Source organism: Rhopilema esculentum, chromosome 3 (genome assembly GCF_057945365.1).
Source record: "Rhopilema esculentum isolate cy_ngs chromosome 3, ASM5794536v1, whole genome shotgun sequence".
NCBI classification, from domain to species: domain Eukaryota; kingdom Metazoa; phylum Cnidaria; class Scyphozoa; order Rhizostomeae; family Rhizostomatidae; genus Rhopilema; species Rhopilema esculentum.
The window spans coordinates 6,057,127-6,069,768 of NC_142817.1; the positions used below are offsets into that span (position 1 = coordinate 6,057,127).

The 12,642-nt window shown below is 34.6% G+C and overlaps 1 protein-coding gene across 2 annotated transcripts in view; it reads right to left on the reverse strand.

Moving 5' to 3' along the window:
* The window catches only part of LOC135692401 (potassium voltage-gated channel protein Shal), a 37,725-nt gene extending 30,559 nt beyond the window's left edge, over positions 1 to 7,166 (reverse strand). The window contains exon 1 of one of the 2 annotated variants that reach the window (XM_065210491.2): positions 6,761 to 7,166. The gene's annotated coding sequence lies outside the window, so the exon portion shown is untranslated. The other variant, XM_065210494.2, reaches the window with a different exon arrangement.
* Positions 7,167 to 12,642: the final 5,476 nt, after the last annotated feature.

The following is a 12,642-nucleotide window of genomic DNA, read 5'->3' on the forward strand; positions in this document are numbered from 1 at the left end:
CAATGGGTAGAACTCTTGACGATTAGGAAAGCTTTAATTTCAGAAATATGAAACTTTGACGCCATGATTCAGATTCGCATAGGCCAGAGCGCATATGCCCGTGAGAGACATACACCGTGAAAGCCTTGACTTTATGGACCCAACAGATTGTGATGGACGAAATAAAGAATATTCATCACCGACTGGATATAGTGAGAGAAGCTTGGTATAAGTAACGTGTGGGAGCTGTAATCCTGGCAAACTACTCCTGGGAAAAAGCAGTACTGTAATCTGGCGGCCTTGATTAAAGAGCATAATCTAACCAAAAGAGTCGATAACTTGCTCAAAATAAAAAAAACCTTCTCTGCAACGCTTGATTTTGTCTTCTGCGTTTTATCTAAATTTATAAACAATAGCAATTTTTGATAAACAAGTTGCCTTTTTGTATTTCTGTGTTCAGATTTTCTGGCTGTTTAGGTTAAAGTTCAAACGCCTTAACCACATATAGGCGAATGCGAAGGAATAAAAGCTGGATATCAAATTTTTTCAGAGACCTTTAGTCTTCTAATTACGGAGGCAACCCCCCTTCTTACTGTCCAATGGCTACCGTGCCAACCTCCTTCTTACAGCCTCAGTTCCAGACCCCGGCTACCTTGCATCTGTTCATATTCATGCGAATTGAAGTGAATCGTTACTTCGCATGCCTCTTTTACCACGAATGACGATAATATTTTCTCATTTGCGTTTCTTGAAACAAAAAGTCAAGACCGAAGGCTTGGTTACCGTATTTTATCACGCAAGCTTCTCAGAGGGGCATGGACCACAAAAGTTGGGAAAGGGAGGGCAACGGAGGTTACAGTCCTTTGAGTTCTTACGTCTTATACACCATTCTGTCTTTCGAATATTTTACGATATCAACACTGGGGTTTTTCTACTGAATATACATGAAAATGTCTTTGAAATGAGCAAATTTTTGAGTCATACTCAAGCTTTTCGTCTGACACTCTTCAGAGTATGAATCCTCAGAACATAGATCGAAAACTCTATGCTAAAGAATACACATAGATCGAGAACAGTGTTTTTGATACATGTTCTGACGTATTATACTCTGAAGAGTGTCAGACGAAAGGCTTGAGTATGACTCAAAAATTTGCTCATTTCAAAGACATTTTTAAGTTTTGTATTATCAAAAGATTGTTTGCCAATGAACAGCGCAAGCTTTCGAAGTTTTCTTATAGTTCATCTTGTTCATTTTCTTGTTCATTTTTATCATTTTCTCTCTTGTACTTCTATTTTGTTTTTAGTTTGGTGAAGTGCATGTTTCTATTTAATACAGAACCTCGAATTCTTTGACAGATGTTAAACTTAGATGTTCTGAGATAGCAGTTTCTCTGAAGGGCCATCTTGGCTTAGTCATCAAGTATGTGTAATTGTGATTACATTAACCTTTGAAATTCTGCTTGTAAGGTTTCTTTCTTGGTCCAGGAAATAGATACAAAAACATTTATAATATAATACTTTTAAATCTACAATTCAACTATAAATTAAATTATTATTTTCTGTCAAAAGATTTTCTCATTTTTTCAAGGGGTCAATATTTACAAATATACCCTACATCTTTCTGTAAGTGTTCTCTAAAATTTTTAAACTTCAGTGTACCAAAAAGTTTCCTGAGTTTAAATTATTCACCAGTCATGATTCACAATCAAAGCAAACATTTGAGTTGTTTTTCTGGCAAATCAGCGGGCGAGGATCACTGTTGCATTACATTCAGGGGCGGATCCAGAGCAAACTTGAAGGAGGGGCAGTTGGTAGTGGGGGCACTGAAAAATTTTCAATAATTGGTGACGAGAGTACGCTGTCTACAACAATTTCAGATCCATTTTTGGAATAAACAACATAACTTGAGGTAATCCTTGAAACAAATTAACCTATCGGTCTATTAACCTAGCCTATCCCCTCCCCCTGGTATCACTGGTCTAGCTCTACCTTTCACACATTCGATTGTTATTCAAGCGTCTTTCCCAGGAAATTCCTTATTTTCAACACCCCTGAGTTCTTTGTCGAGAAACAAGCATTTATCTATTTGCACGCGTCTATTCTAAAACTATTTGCCAAGTTTGTTATTGATTTCGCCATTCTCTATACATTCAAACAAACCCACCTGTACTCATGGGGAATTATATCTTGGCAAATTGGGCTCTTCCATCAAGCTTTGAATCGCAAAAACGGCACCAAAAATCTTTTCCGCTGCTCATTTAGATCGCTTCTATGTTATCGATCATTGAATATTCAGTAGTGAAATTTGCACAGTAGATATTCCGAATTTCTGTTATTAGCGGCCTTTTCTTCGCAAGTTTGACTCTTCGAACAAGCGAGTTTGAGTATTCGAGCATGTCCCTTTTATACAATAAAGTCTTTTGGAATTAAATGGGCCGCCCTTTTGATTCCATTGGCTTATCATTACAGTCTACTCTCCTCTGACGCATGGCTATTTGAATTTAACTTTGTTAGTATTAATCTCATTCGTTGGTTATAATTATTCTAATTTATGATAATTTTGATAACAAAATGGTTTGATTCAAAAGCTCTGGAATCAAAGTTGTCTCTGATTGGTTTAACTCGTTTAATTATCGATCAAGCTCAAGGGTGCGTGAATTTTACTCCAGTGAAAATAAAGTTGAGCACAATAGGGGACAGATGCCTTTACTTTGCCACTGGCTGGCATGGCTTGCAAAAAAACACTAAAATAGTTCTATATAAAACAGGCGAACTGAGAAAAAAACAAAAATATATCAAAATGGTTGTAGTTCTTGGTTTGTTCCTTTTGTTCCACAGAAAAATAATTAATTGATAGGAATAATCAATTAGAGAAGTTTGAAAGCTAGATAGAATTGGTGAATGTAAAAAATCGAAGTGATGATGCAGATGACAACAATGATGGTGTGACAAAATATTTTGGAGACTTCACTGTCTTCCTTGTCTATCTCTCTGCCATTTTGTCAATTTTTGCGAAGAAGAATGTTTAAACTGTTGGTTTTCTGCATTTTTTTCCTTTCTTAAAAGATCACTGTACCGCACTTCCTGCTACTTTAGAAAGTTTGATTTTTCAAGGTTCAAAAATTTTCCGTTTTCACTGTCTGAGCCCTTAGCATGTCAAGGACGAATTTACTTGCGGGGTGTAAAATATTTTGTGTTTCTCTGTAGCTTGATTCGATAAAATGCAATTTTTGGTGGTTAGTTTTGACAAATCAATGAAGAATACTTTACCTATATCCTTATTGTCATTACCTTGAAGTGAAAAGCTTAATTTTTGAATTGGGCGTTTCTATAATTTTTAAGTCACCTGAAGGGTGTGGCACCAAAATCCAACCATTATTTAACACCACAACACCCCTATCTTTGCCGCTTAAATCCGTTCCTGCTCCGTGTATACATTCCTGTATATGACGTCAGATTTCTTGGCATTAAATCCGTTGTTAAAACTCATGGTTTGAAGTCAAAGCCTGTAGAAGCCACGCACTGATAAAATGACCAGTAAAGGAGATAGCAATATGTTGACCTTTTATTGACGACTACATCATTAAGATAAGAAAGATTTTTGTTGGAAGCCTGAACAAGGCGTCAAAATACAGCGATTTTGTGGCTGTTGCCAAGATGCAGTTGATATAAACACTGTAATATAGTATGTTGTTCGTCATTGAATGAGAAATTATATAGATAGAGCCTATAAAGCAACTTTGTACCTGGAATCCGAAAATCTTTATATGATGAAGAATTATAATGAAAAAGTCCGAGTATCTAAAAATTCCAGGTACAAAGTCACTTCTATATTCTCCCTATGCAATTAGTATAGCTGCGTTTGAGCTTGTGCAGGAAGCCAACACACTGTACAACGGACCACTCATTCTTATGGTACTTGATACATCTAGAACACCCTACTTGTCACTCGGACAAGAGCCCCCTCCCCCTCCCCCTAAGCCTGTTCACTTCCGCTAAACCTGTAAGTAAAATGTGGGTCAAATGGAGTTAGAGCGACAACAATTTTACATATATGTGACAAGTTGGCTTAAACTTGCATCCTCAGCAGGCAACCACGAGACGAGAACGATAACTACTCTACAAAGCCACTATTTTACACCACCTTCAAATTTCAGTCGCAGGATTAAACTTTGAGAGAAATGATTGCTACTTATTTTGAATCTGCTCATAATTGGGAGTTGTCATTTCTTGGAGGCATCTCTGTAACGACCAACTTTTAATACCCCTGAACGTGTCATCTACATAAAGGGTTTCAGAGTCTCGCATCTACCGCATTTCCAGTAATAGGCGCGGCGTCTAACAACTTTAACGCGCCCCTTATTTATAATAGCACCAATCCAATTAGCATCCAGCAAAATTTTTAAAATATATTGTCGATTGCTCAGTGCTTATTAGGAGAAACACGATATGCTAAAATGCCGCTAGGGTGGAATGTTCTGCTGGTTCTGATGAAGACAAATTGGATCATAACAAGACAATCTATTTTGGAATGATCAAACGCTCTACTTCTACATCCAATTATTTATTGACGAGATTATATTTCAGCTCATGTTATCGTAATTAATGTTATGCATTGTTTCTATTAAAATAATAAAGAATAATTAAAACTTTGTAAACTGTGACGAAAAAGCCAGAAGTGTTTTAGTTATTAGTTCAGGGTGTCTTATGGGAATTCTTGTACTGCAGCACGAAATACTTTTTATAGGAGTAGAGGAAGGTGTTATCAATGCCGATACGACAAGCATTTTTTGTTGTTTGTTGTAATGGATGAATTGATTTATTATCGTAAAATCTTCACTCTTTTATCTTTCCTCATTAAATGCACTTTTAAGGTTTTAATCAAAACTAAAGTGTCTTTAAATTTTGACTGATTTATAGAGTTAAAAGTATTAGTGAAATGACAAAACATTGTTGGAAAGATCAAGAGTGACATAACATAGGCCGTAACGTTTTTCTAATGTTATGAATGTGCCGTGTCTTGTTTACAATAACTCTGTAGTGTTTGGCATAACAACTCACGAAAAAGTATTTCATCATCCTTAAAACAGAGACTGTTGTTTCTGTTCACAATCAACAATAAAGATTTAGGCCATGCGGAAGCTAGAATCCTTTGATTGCAAATGTTAAAAGCATTTGTTAGCAAATATAATAAGAAAGATCTAGACCGTAAAATGTTTTTATATATCTTTAGCGATAATGAAATGCCAGGTTTCTTAATTTTGTAGCCGTTTTATCTGTTTTGTACGTGATTTTGATATTTTAAGACTGGCCGTCTGTTTTAAAGACCAACATTTAGTGGTACTTGGATCCCCGAATTTCTTGATCATGAAGGAAGTGCTTGATTGTGTTTTTTCTTTTTCAACACCAAACAAACCGTTAACAGAATATCTTTGAAAACTTCGCATACAATATTTTAAACCAGAGGTATTTTTAGCGCGTTTCCATAAATTTTCTATACGTTTTCGTCATTGTTACTTTCCACACAAACTAATTAGGCAGTTGCACATTTACAAAAGCAGATGCATTGAAAGCGGCAGAACAAGTATTTCGTCTTTATCATTCTTAATGTAACGAAAACGATTTTGTCAACGAATGCTGCAGATATTGTATATTGCTCCAATCTTTATACTTATTCTCAGATATACTTGGTCAAACATGATATAGAAGTGTTTGAAGTGTTTGTTTTTAGAGTGTTTGTGTTTTAAATGTTTGTGTTTTAAGTGTTTATGTTTGTTTGAATTGCAGTAGCCGAGTCACTTGCGAGCAGGTCAATAGATGGTAATTTTTATGTTTTGGCAACTAACTCTTAATTTGGCAACTAATAAATTTGAAACAATATATCCCTCAAGCAAAATAATTATTCTGAACGTTTATTAAGAAATAGTAGATGATAACAAAATGAAGAAATTAACCGAAAGTGTTGATGAAAAGAGAGAAAGATTCATGCACGATTGAATCTGCGATATCTTGTTGAAGTTAATTGCAAATACCAAATGGAAAAATTTTAACGTTAGTTTCACGCTTCTGCGGTTGTATGTTACCACATAAATTCGATTTTGGAAGAGTCAGCCATGTCAGATTTCTGAAAATTGCCCAGGTTCTTGATTCCGTTCTTATAAAACCTTATAAGGATGCTATGCAAGTGCTTAGCAAAGTTTAAAAGTTTCAGAGTTGCAAATGAAAATAGTCAGATATATCGCTTCACTCAATTCTTGCTTCTTCTGGATAATATCTTGTTCACGTTCTCTAGCATCCACTGCGCATGCAGAATAGTATACTAACAGAATTATTTCACTTATAAATCCTAGAGAGGCAATGTACGGGAATACTCTACAACTCGCTCCATCTTAGAAAAGATTAACGCTTGCCAAGACAAACTGTCGTCCGAGCCAAATTGGTGAATTCCTAAAGAACTAAATTGTTGCAAAATCTGTTAGTCCTAGCAACGAGAATTAAGCCGACACATCATTTAACGAGAATTAAATTCGGCGAATTGAGTTTAAAATACACATTAAAGGTCTGGACTCTGTTTGATTCCATACAGAAACAACGGAAATAAAACAAAGTAGGAATTCTTTTCCGACGGATTAAAAACTTAACTGTTGAGAATTTCGTACTCTGTATCACAATTTTATCGTTGTTTTTTCTGCTAAAAGCATTTTCCCTTCAGGACCTGCAAATTTGTCTGTAATGTAATGTAAAAAAAGCTTGAAAACATTATATAGGAAATCGTACTCACCAATAATTTTTTATACAGCTTCCATATTTGAAGAGGAAATCTGGAATTCGTCCTCATTGTGATCTTGGTATAATTACATTAAGGATAGACAGTAAGTTTGATTTATGACGAAGCATTGTGGTTGATACCTACAGCTGCATCCAGTAAATGTAATTTTATTCTGGTTCTTTGACCTCGTTTAAATAATATTCAGTAATTAACAGCTTAGAATTTCGCTGGAGCGGCTAACTTGAAGATCGATTTATCAAATCTGAGCCCTTTATTTTTGCACGGATGTAAAGATCATCAGCGGAACATCCACGAAAATTCTGCACCTCAAATTGAGAGAATGCCCAAAATAGTGCACAAAATTTCCATTGCTTCGCTTGAACGTCTTAACATGACTTCGGTTTAGTATAATAAGCACCTGTTCTTTGTTAAGGTTTTTCTTTGATTGAGTTTTCAATGCGATCACGGGGGTTACACCTTGTCGACGCCTTATGTGGTAGAGCTGAAATCTTTTCAAGATCTTCCCGCATTTGGCTTTATTTGTCTGGTAGAAAACCAAAAGTAGCTCAGTTGCAATTCTTCTTTGCCTAGGCCGCTTGTCGGCAACAAATACAACGACAAACTCATTACTCTGTATTACGTCTTCTCAGCTGATTTCTTCCATGATAAACAACTTGAGTCCTTTCGCTGATTATCTGAAACTCTACTCAAGTGTTGCTTGTGCAAATAATGTATGTAATTTTTTACAAACTCAAGACCAATTTCTGATCAGTATTTTGCAATTATCCAGTGCTTCATCACCTGAGAAATGCAGGCGAAAAGTGATTTAGTAAACTATCTGGACATTTGCACTTGAAAGAAGTGTTATATTACTGATTGAGAATCGAAACGATGAATTGGGCTTCAATTTTCTGTTTATAATGTTATTTTTATAAAAGTCACCCCGAAAATCAATCGCACTATATGTATTGGCAAGGTAAATACATCTATTAACTACCACGTCAAAAACAATTTTTTTTCATCAGATCCATGGCGACTTTTTCTTCAAATAAGGCATTATTTGAAGATGGCCTAGAAACATAATTACATCTAGGTTTAAAAAGAATTGTTTCTTAATAAAGGCTTTTACCGTCCCCAATATCCACTAAATTGTTGCTAAATGTCTGCCTAATATTCTGAATAATATCAGTGCCTATTCCTTACTTCATTCCTTATAATATATACTTTTTTGCACAATGTTTTGCAGCCGAACTCTTGTTATTGCGTAAGCAACGAAGCCTCGATATTTGCTTGGCAGCAGTCGATATTTGCTTATTGTCTACTCATACAAGCCAGTATCAAATGATAATTTCTCAGTATTTACCTGGTATCTATTCCGAACTTCTCAGAACCTTTCTCGATTTCACACAATCTCAACTAATACCTAATCTATATGAATCAAAATTTATCAACACAGACTATTATGAGTGTCTAATCATTTTTAATCAATATCAATCAATACATATATTATATGAATCGATATTCAATAACATAGACCATTATTGATGTTTATTAATCAATATCAATCAATACCTATTCTATATGAATCAAAATTTATCAACATAGACCATTATCAGTGTTTATTAATCAATATCAATCAATACCTATTCTATATGAATCAACATTTATCAACATAGACCATTTTCAGTGTTTATTAGTCAATATCAATCAATACCTATTCTATATGAATCAACATTTATCAACATAGAACATTATCAGTGTTTATTAATAAATATCAATCAATACCTACTTTAGATGAATCAATATTCATCAACATAGACAATTATCAGTGTCTAATCATTATTGATCAATATCTATTCAGCATCTACTTTATGTCTACTCACAACATGTCTAGGTTTATGAACCAAAGCAGTAAATATCTACTCTATTGAGATCAATTTTGATTATCGCCAGTCAACATACACTAATATCATTAGCTTCTCATTACTAACCAATACCTGTCAGCATCATGGAAATCTGTTCAATACTGAATAGGTTTTTGTCTATATTCGCACTTTACACATATATATTATCTCTGTATGAGTCAATTTACGTCAAAAGTTGTCTTTATGCAAAAATATTGAATCTGCACTAAATCAAAACATATGATATATCAAAACATAGGCGTAATATGAAATGCTAATATCACCATTGACAACAGCTCTTTTTGACATATTAACGCTTAATTATTTTGCGTCGTTAATTATCACCAAGCTACCAGAGTTATAATCTCTCGGGAAATGATTTAGTTTATATTTAAGCAAAAGTAAATAATAGTTAGACCAGTAAAACCAATCTGTAGCAAAATAATATTCATTATGATTGATCAAATTAACTTCTCGTACTGCAAAAAGTCAGAATAGCATACAAAGCCAAAACATAGCTCACAATACTGCAGTGCTTTTTTTCCGATGTCTTATACTCTGAGAAAAGTCTGGCTAAAAGTGATAAAATATTGTCTGCTATGCTACTGATTCTTTCGGGCTGATTTAAAATCTTAAGAATGAATGAACAGGCAAATATTGAGCCAAGAAGAAAAAACTAAAAACACAATTTTTACCTCAATTTTAAATTCAAAATTATTAGCTGGCAGCGTAATTGAGTTTTATTGAATAAGATCATTATATTGGCCATATGGTTTTCTCCTTGTCAGCTGGCATAAAGGCATTATTTCAGACAGAGAGATTACCCAACAACATTTTTGATCTCTAAATTGATGTTTTAGATTCCTTGTGAAATTTAAACCATTTTCTTGCTAGATCTTTCCTGCTTGCTACCAGCTAACTGTATTAGTCTCAAGAGCTTGCTCAAAAACGTAATTATTCCTTGAACCCAACAATAACTCAGATTTCAAAAACAGTGTAATTGCATACATTTTTCTGAAATCCTTTATCCCAGCAATTAAAGAATGGTTTCCACAAGTTTCATAATCATAACAAAATCTTTTGCAGGCGATAAAAACTGCCCCTCGATGTTTTTACGTGTTAACGGTTTGATTGTCACAGGTAATCGCAAAAATAGAATGCCTTGCTCTGGTGAAGTGGAAATGTTCATTTAAAATTACTAAAGAGTTGCACTAGAGGATCGTGGCGAATCGTTAAAAGCTACGATATAGAATGTTTAAGTAAAGATAACTAAATAAAGAAATGTGAGATTATAGGTGTGAGGATGGCTCAGTTGTTAGAGGCGCTGACTACAGACCAAAGGGTCTGTGGTTCGAGTCCCTGGCATGACCAAACTTTCACCCAGAGTGAGGAGAGTCGCTAGCTCTCTGTAATTCCAGGCATAGGAATCACGACGTGTGGTCACATCGAGAGGAAGGACCAGGACAATGCTCGATAAGCATAGCTTCTCAGTGTCCTAAAAACTACCTTAGCAACAGATACAAATACAAACACAAATAATATTTTGTGCAAATAAATGAATAACGCTGTAGATACACTGATTTTTAAAAACCCTTGACATAGTCGTATAATTCTTCAATGTTTAGATGAATACATTTGATGCAAGGATTTTCACAAGAAAGCGGTGAAATATTAAACTCAAATGTAGTTTTACTTATCATGGATGGCTTTAAGTATTTCCTGAAAACAGAAGAACAGTAAGAAATATTGTTTACTGTTATGTATCTTTTTATCTACGATGGCCATGGGTTAGACAAAGGCTTATGCTCGTATAATTTCGTATAAGGAACAAGAAGTAGTGTGATATATTTAGTGTCATGATTATTTCTGTATCAAGTCTGTTTAAAAAGCAATCATAAAAATTGATAAGCATTTATAAAAATAATTTCATCCCTCTGATGAAGAACATTTCTTTGTATTAACCCATTTTGTGAACAATTTTGTTATGCGAAGCATGGAAAATTACCATGCCTGATTTATAAATGATCTACAAAAGTTACTTGCTCTAAACTAGTTGGAAATCAACTAGGAAGTAAATCGACTACTAATTTTCTTGATTTCGAATAGATCTTGAACACTTTTGCATATCTACAAATACAGACAAATACAGAATTTAAAAAGATTTGTTGTTTTTAAACTTGCATCATTTCAGAAGTATTTTGTATTTAAGGACCAATGCTTCAAATTTGATAGGGATGGCAGTTTTGCTTTGATAACGTTAGCTGCCAATCGTTGCCTTTAGACAGGTTTCGTAAATTCTCATTTTTTATTGAGTCTTTATCGTAGCAAAAATTGCTGCATCTTCTTCAATTTGATTCAATTTTTTTACAAACGTGTTTGCAAGGGCTGTTTTCGAGGCTAGTTATGTATTTTCTGATGCAGTAATGTAGATAATTATGTATTTGATAATTTACCTTTAATGTAGATAACAAGGTGATACAGAGTGACATTTTTCAATGTTTCAGAAAGAGAGCGAAATTCCCGATCAACCCAAAATCCTATTTGATAAATTTTGTTTTAGTGTTCAATTGTTATGAAACTGGATGTGGGAACAATAAACCAATTATCAATCACCCATTGCAGGGATACTAATTGGTGTAGTGAATGTCACCTTTCTTAAAAATTCCGGCTTAGTTGACAAACTAGTAGGTTTCTGGGTCAATAAAATATCAAAACCTCCGTACATCACAGCAGTTTGATTTTGTTAGGTTGGTTATGTTCATTTTTAGCAATAACAAATTTCCTAACTTGACTAGGTCACATACTGGTCAGACGAAAAGACATCAATGGTTGAATATGTTTCTTCTTAGGCATGTACTCGAGAAACAGACAGTCTGCTATCATGGAGGTGTGGATTGAGACTTTGCTTTATGCTCACTGATTTAATACTTTGAGGCAGCAATGCATAAGCATCAATTATTCATTCTGCTTTGTCATGAGAATATCTAATTTTTACATCGAACTGACCTTGTGAAATTTGTTTCGTTTTCTAGTTTTTCAAAGCGGATCTGTGCTATATTGTCAAACGATAAATTCAAATGGCGAGTCACTGACATAAATCACACGAAACAACATGATAACATCATTATCATAAATGGATAGAGGCATGAAACGCCAGGCTTATTTTGCATTTCTGAGTAATTGTAAACATAGATCGTTTTGTTGTTTACCTAAGTCATTTTTTTCTATAGCAAATGTACTAAAGTGCTAAATCCTCTAAACTATCAACTATAATGTCAATGAAAATTTCAGCTGCACCGGAATCTGCCATGTTTATAATAATTTATAGATTTAAGGTCAGTCAATTCAAGCCAGGTTTTACTTGTGAAGAAAAGAAGCCGAATTTACCTATTAAAACAGTACTTTCAATTTCCATCAGCTCCTCTGCATTAGAAACATATGTAGTACGATATCCGGGGTAAAACAAGAGCAAATATTTTGAAAAAATTGGACAAAATCATGAACACCAAAGGCCCAATCACCTCTAACTGCCTGAGCTCCATGGCTCGCAGCAAATGCTAATAACGACTTTCTTTTATCTTCTTAGCCATTTCAAGAGACTCTGGGTTTATATATCTATTCTTATGTAAAAAGGCCTGTTATTTTCATTTCTGAGGTTAGTTTTTACGTTTCGTGAGAAATGAAGGAGTTATTGGCGATCTTCTACGCCAAAATTCGCCATCTTGGTTTTCAGCATGAGTAGACAGTGACGTCACGGGAGGGACCCGATCGTCTCCTCCTTCGAGTTTTTGTATCGTAGTCAATGAGGGAAATCTAACATGTCCAAGATAAGCGATATTTCCAGAAAAAGTAGTGGCAGCGAGGATGAGATTTTTGAAGGTAGCGCTTACATTGTTACAATAGCGAGTTCCTCCCATGACGTCACAAGAGAACGGCGAATGATGATAAAGCGACTTGGCTAGGCCGCACTATTTTGCTTAATTTCAATAT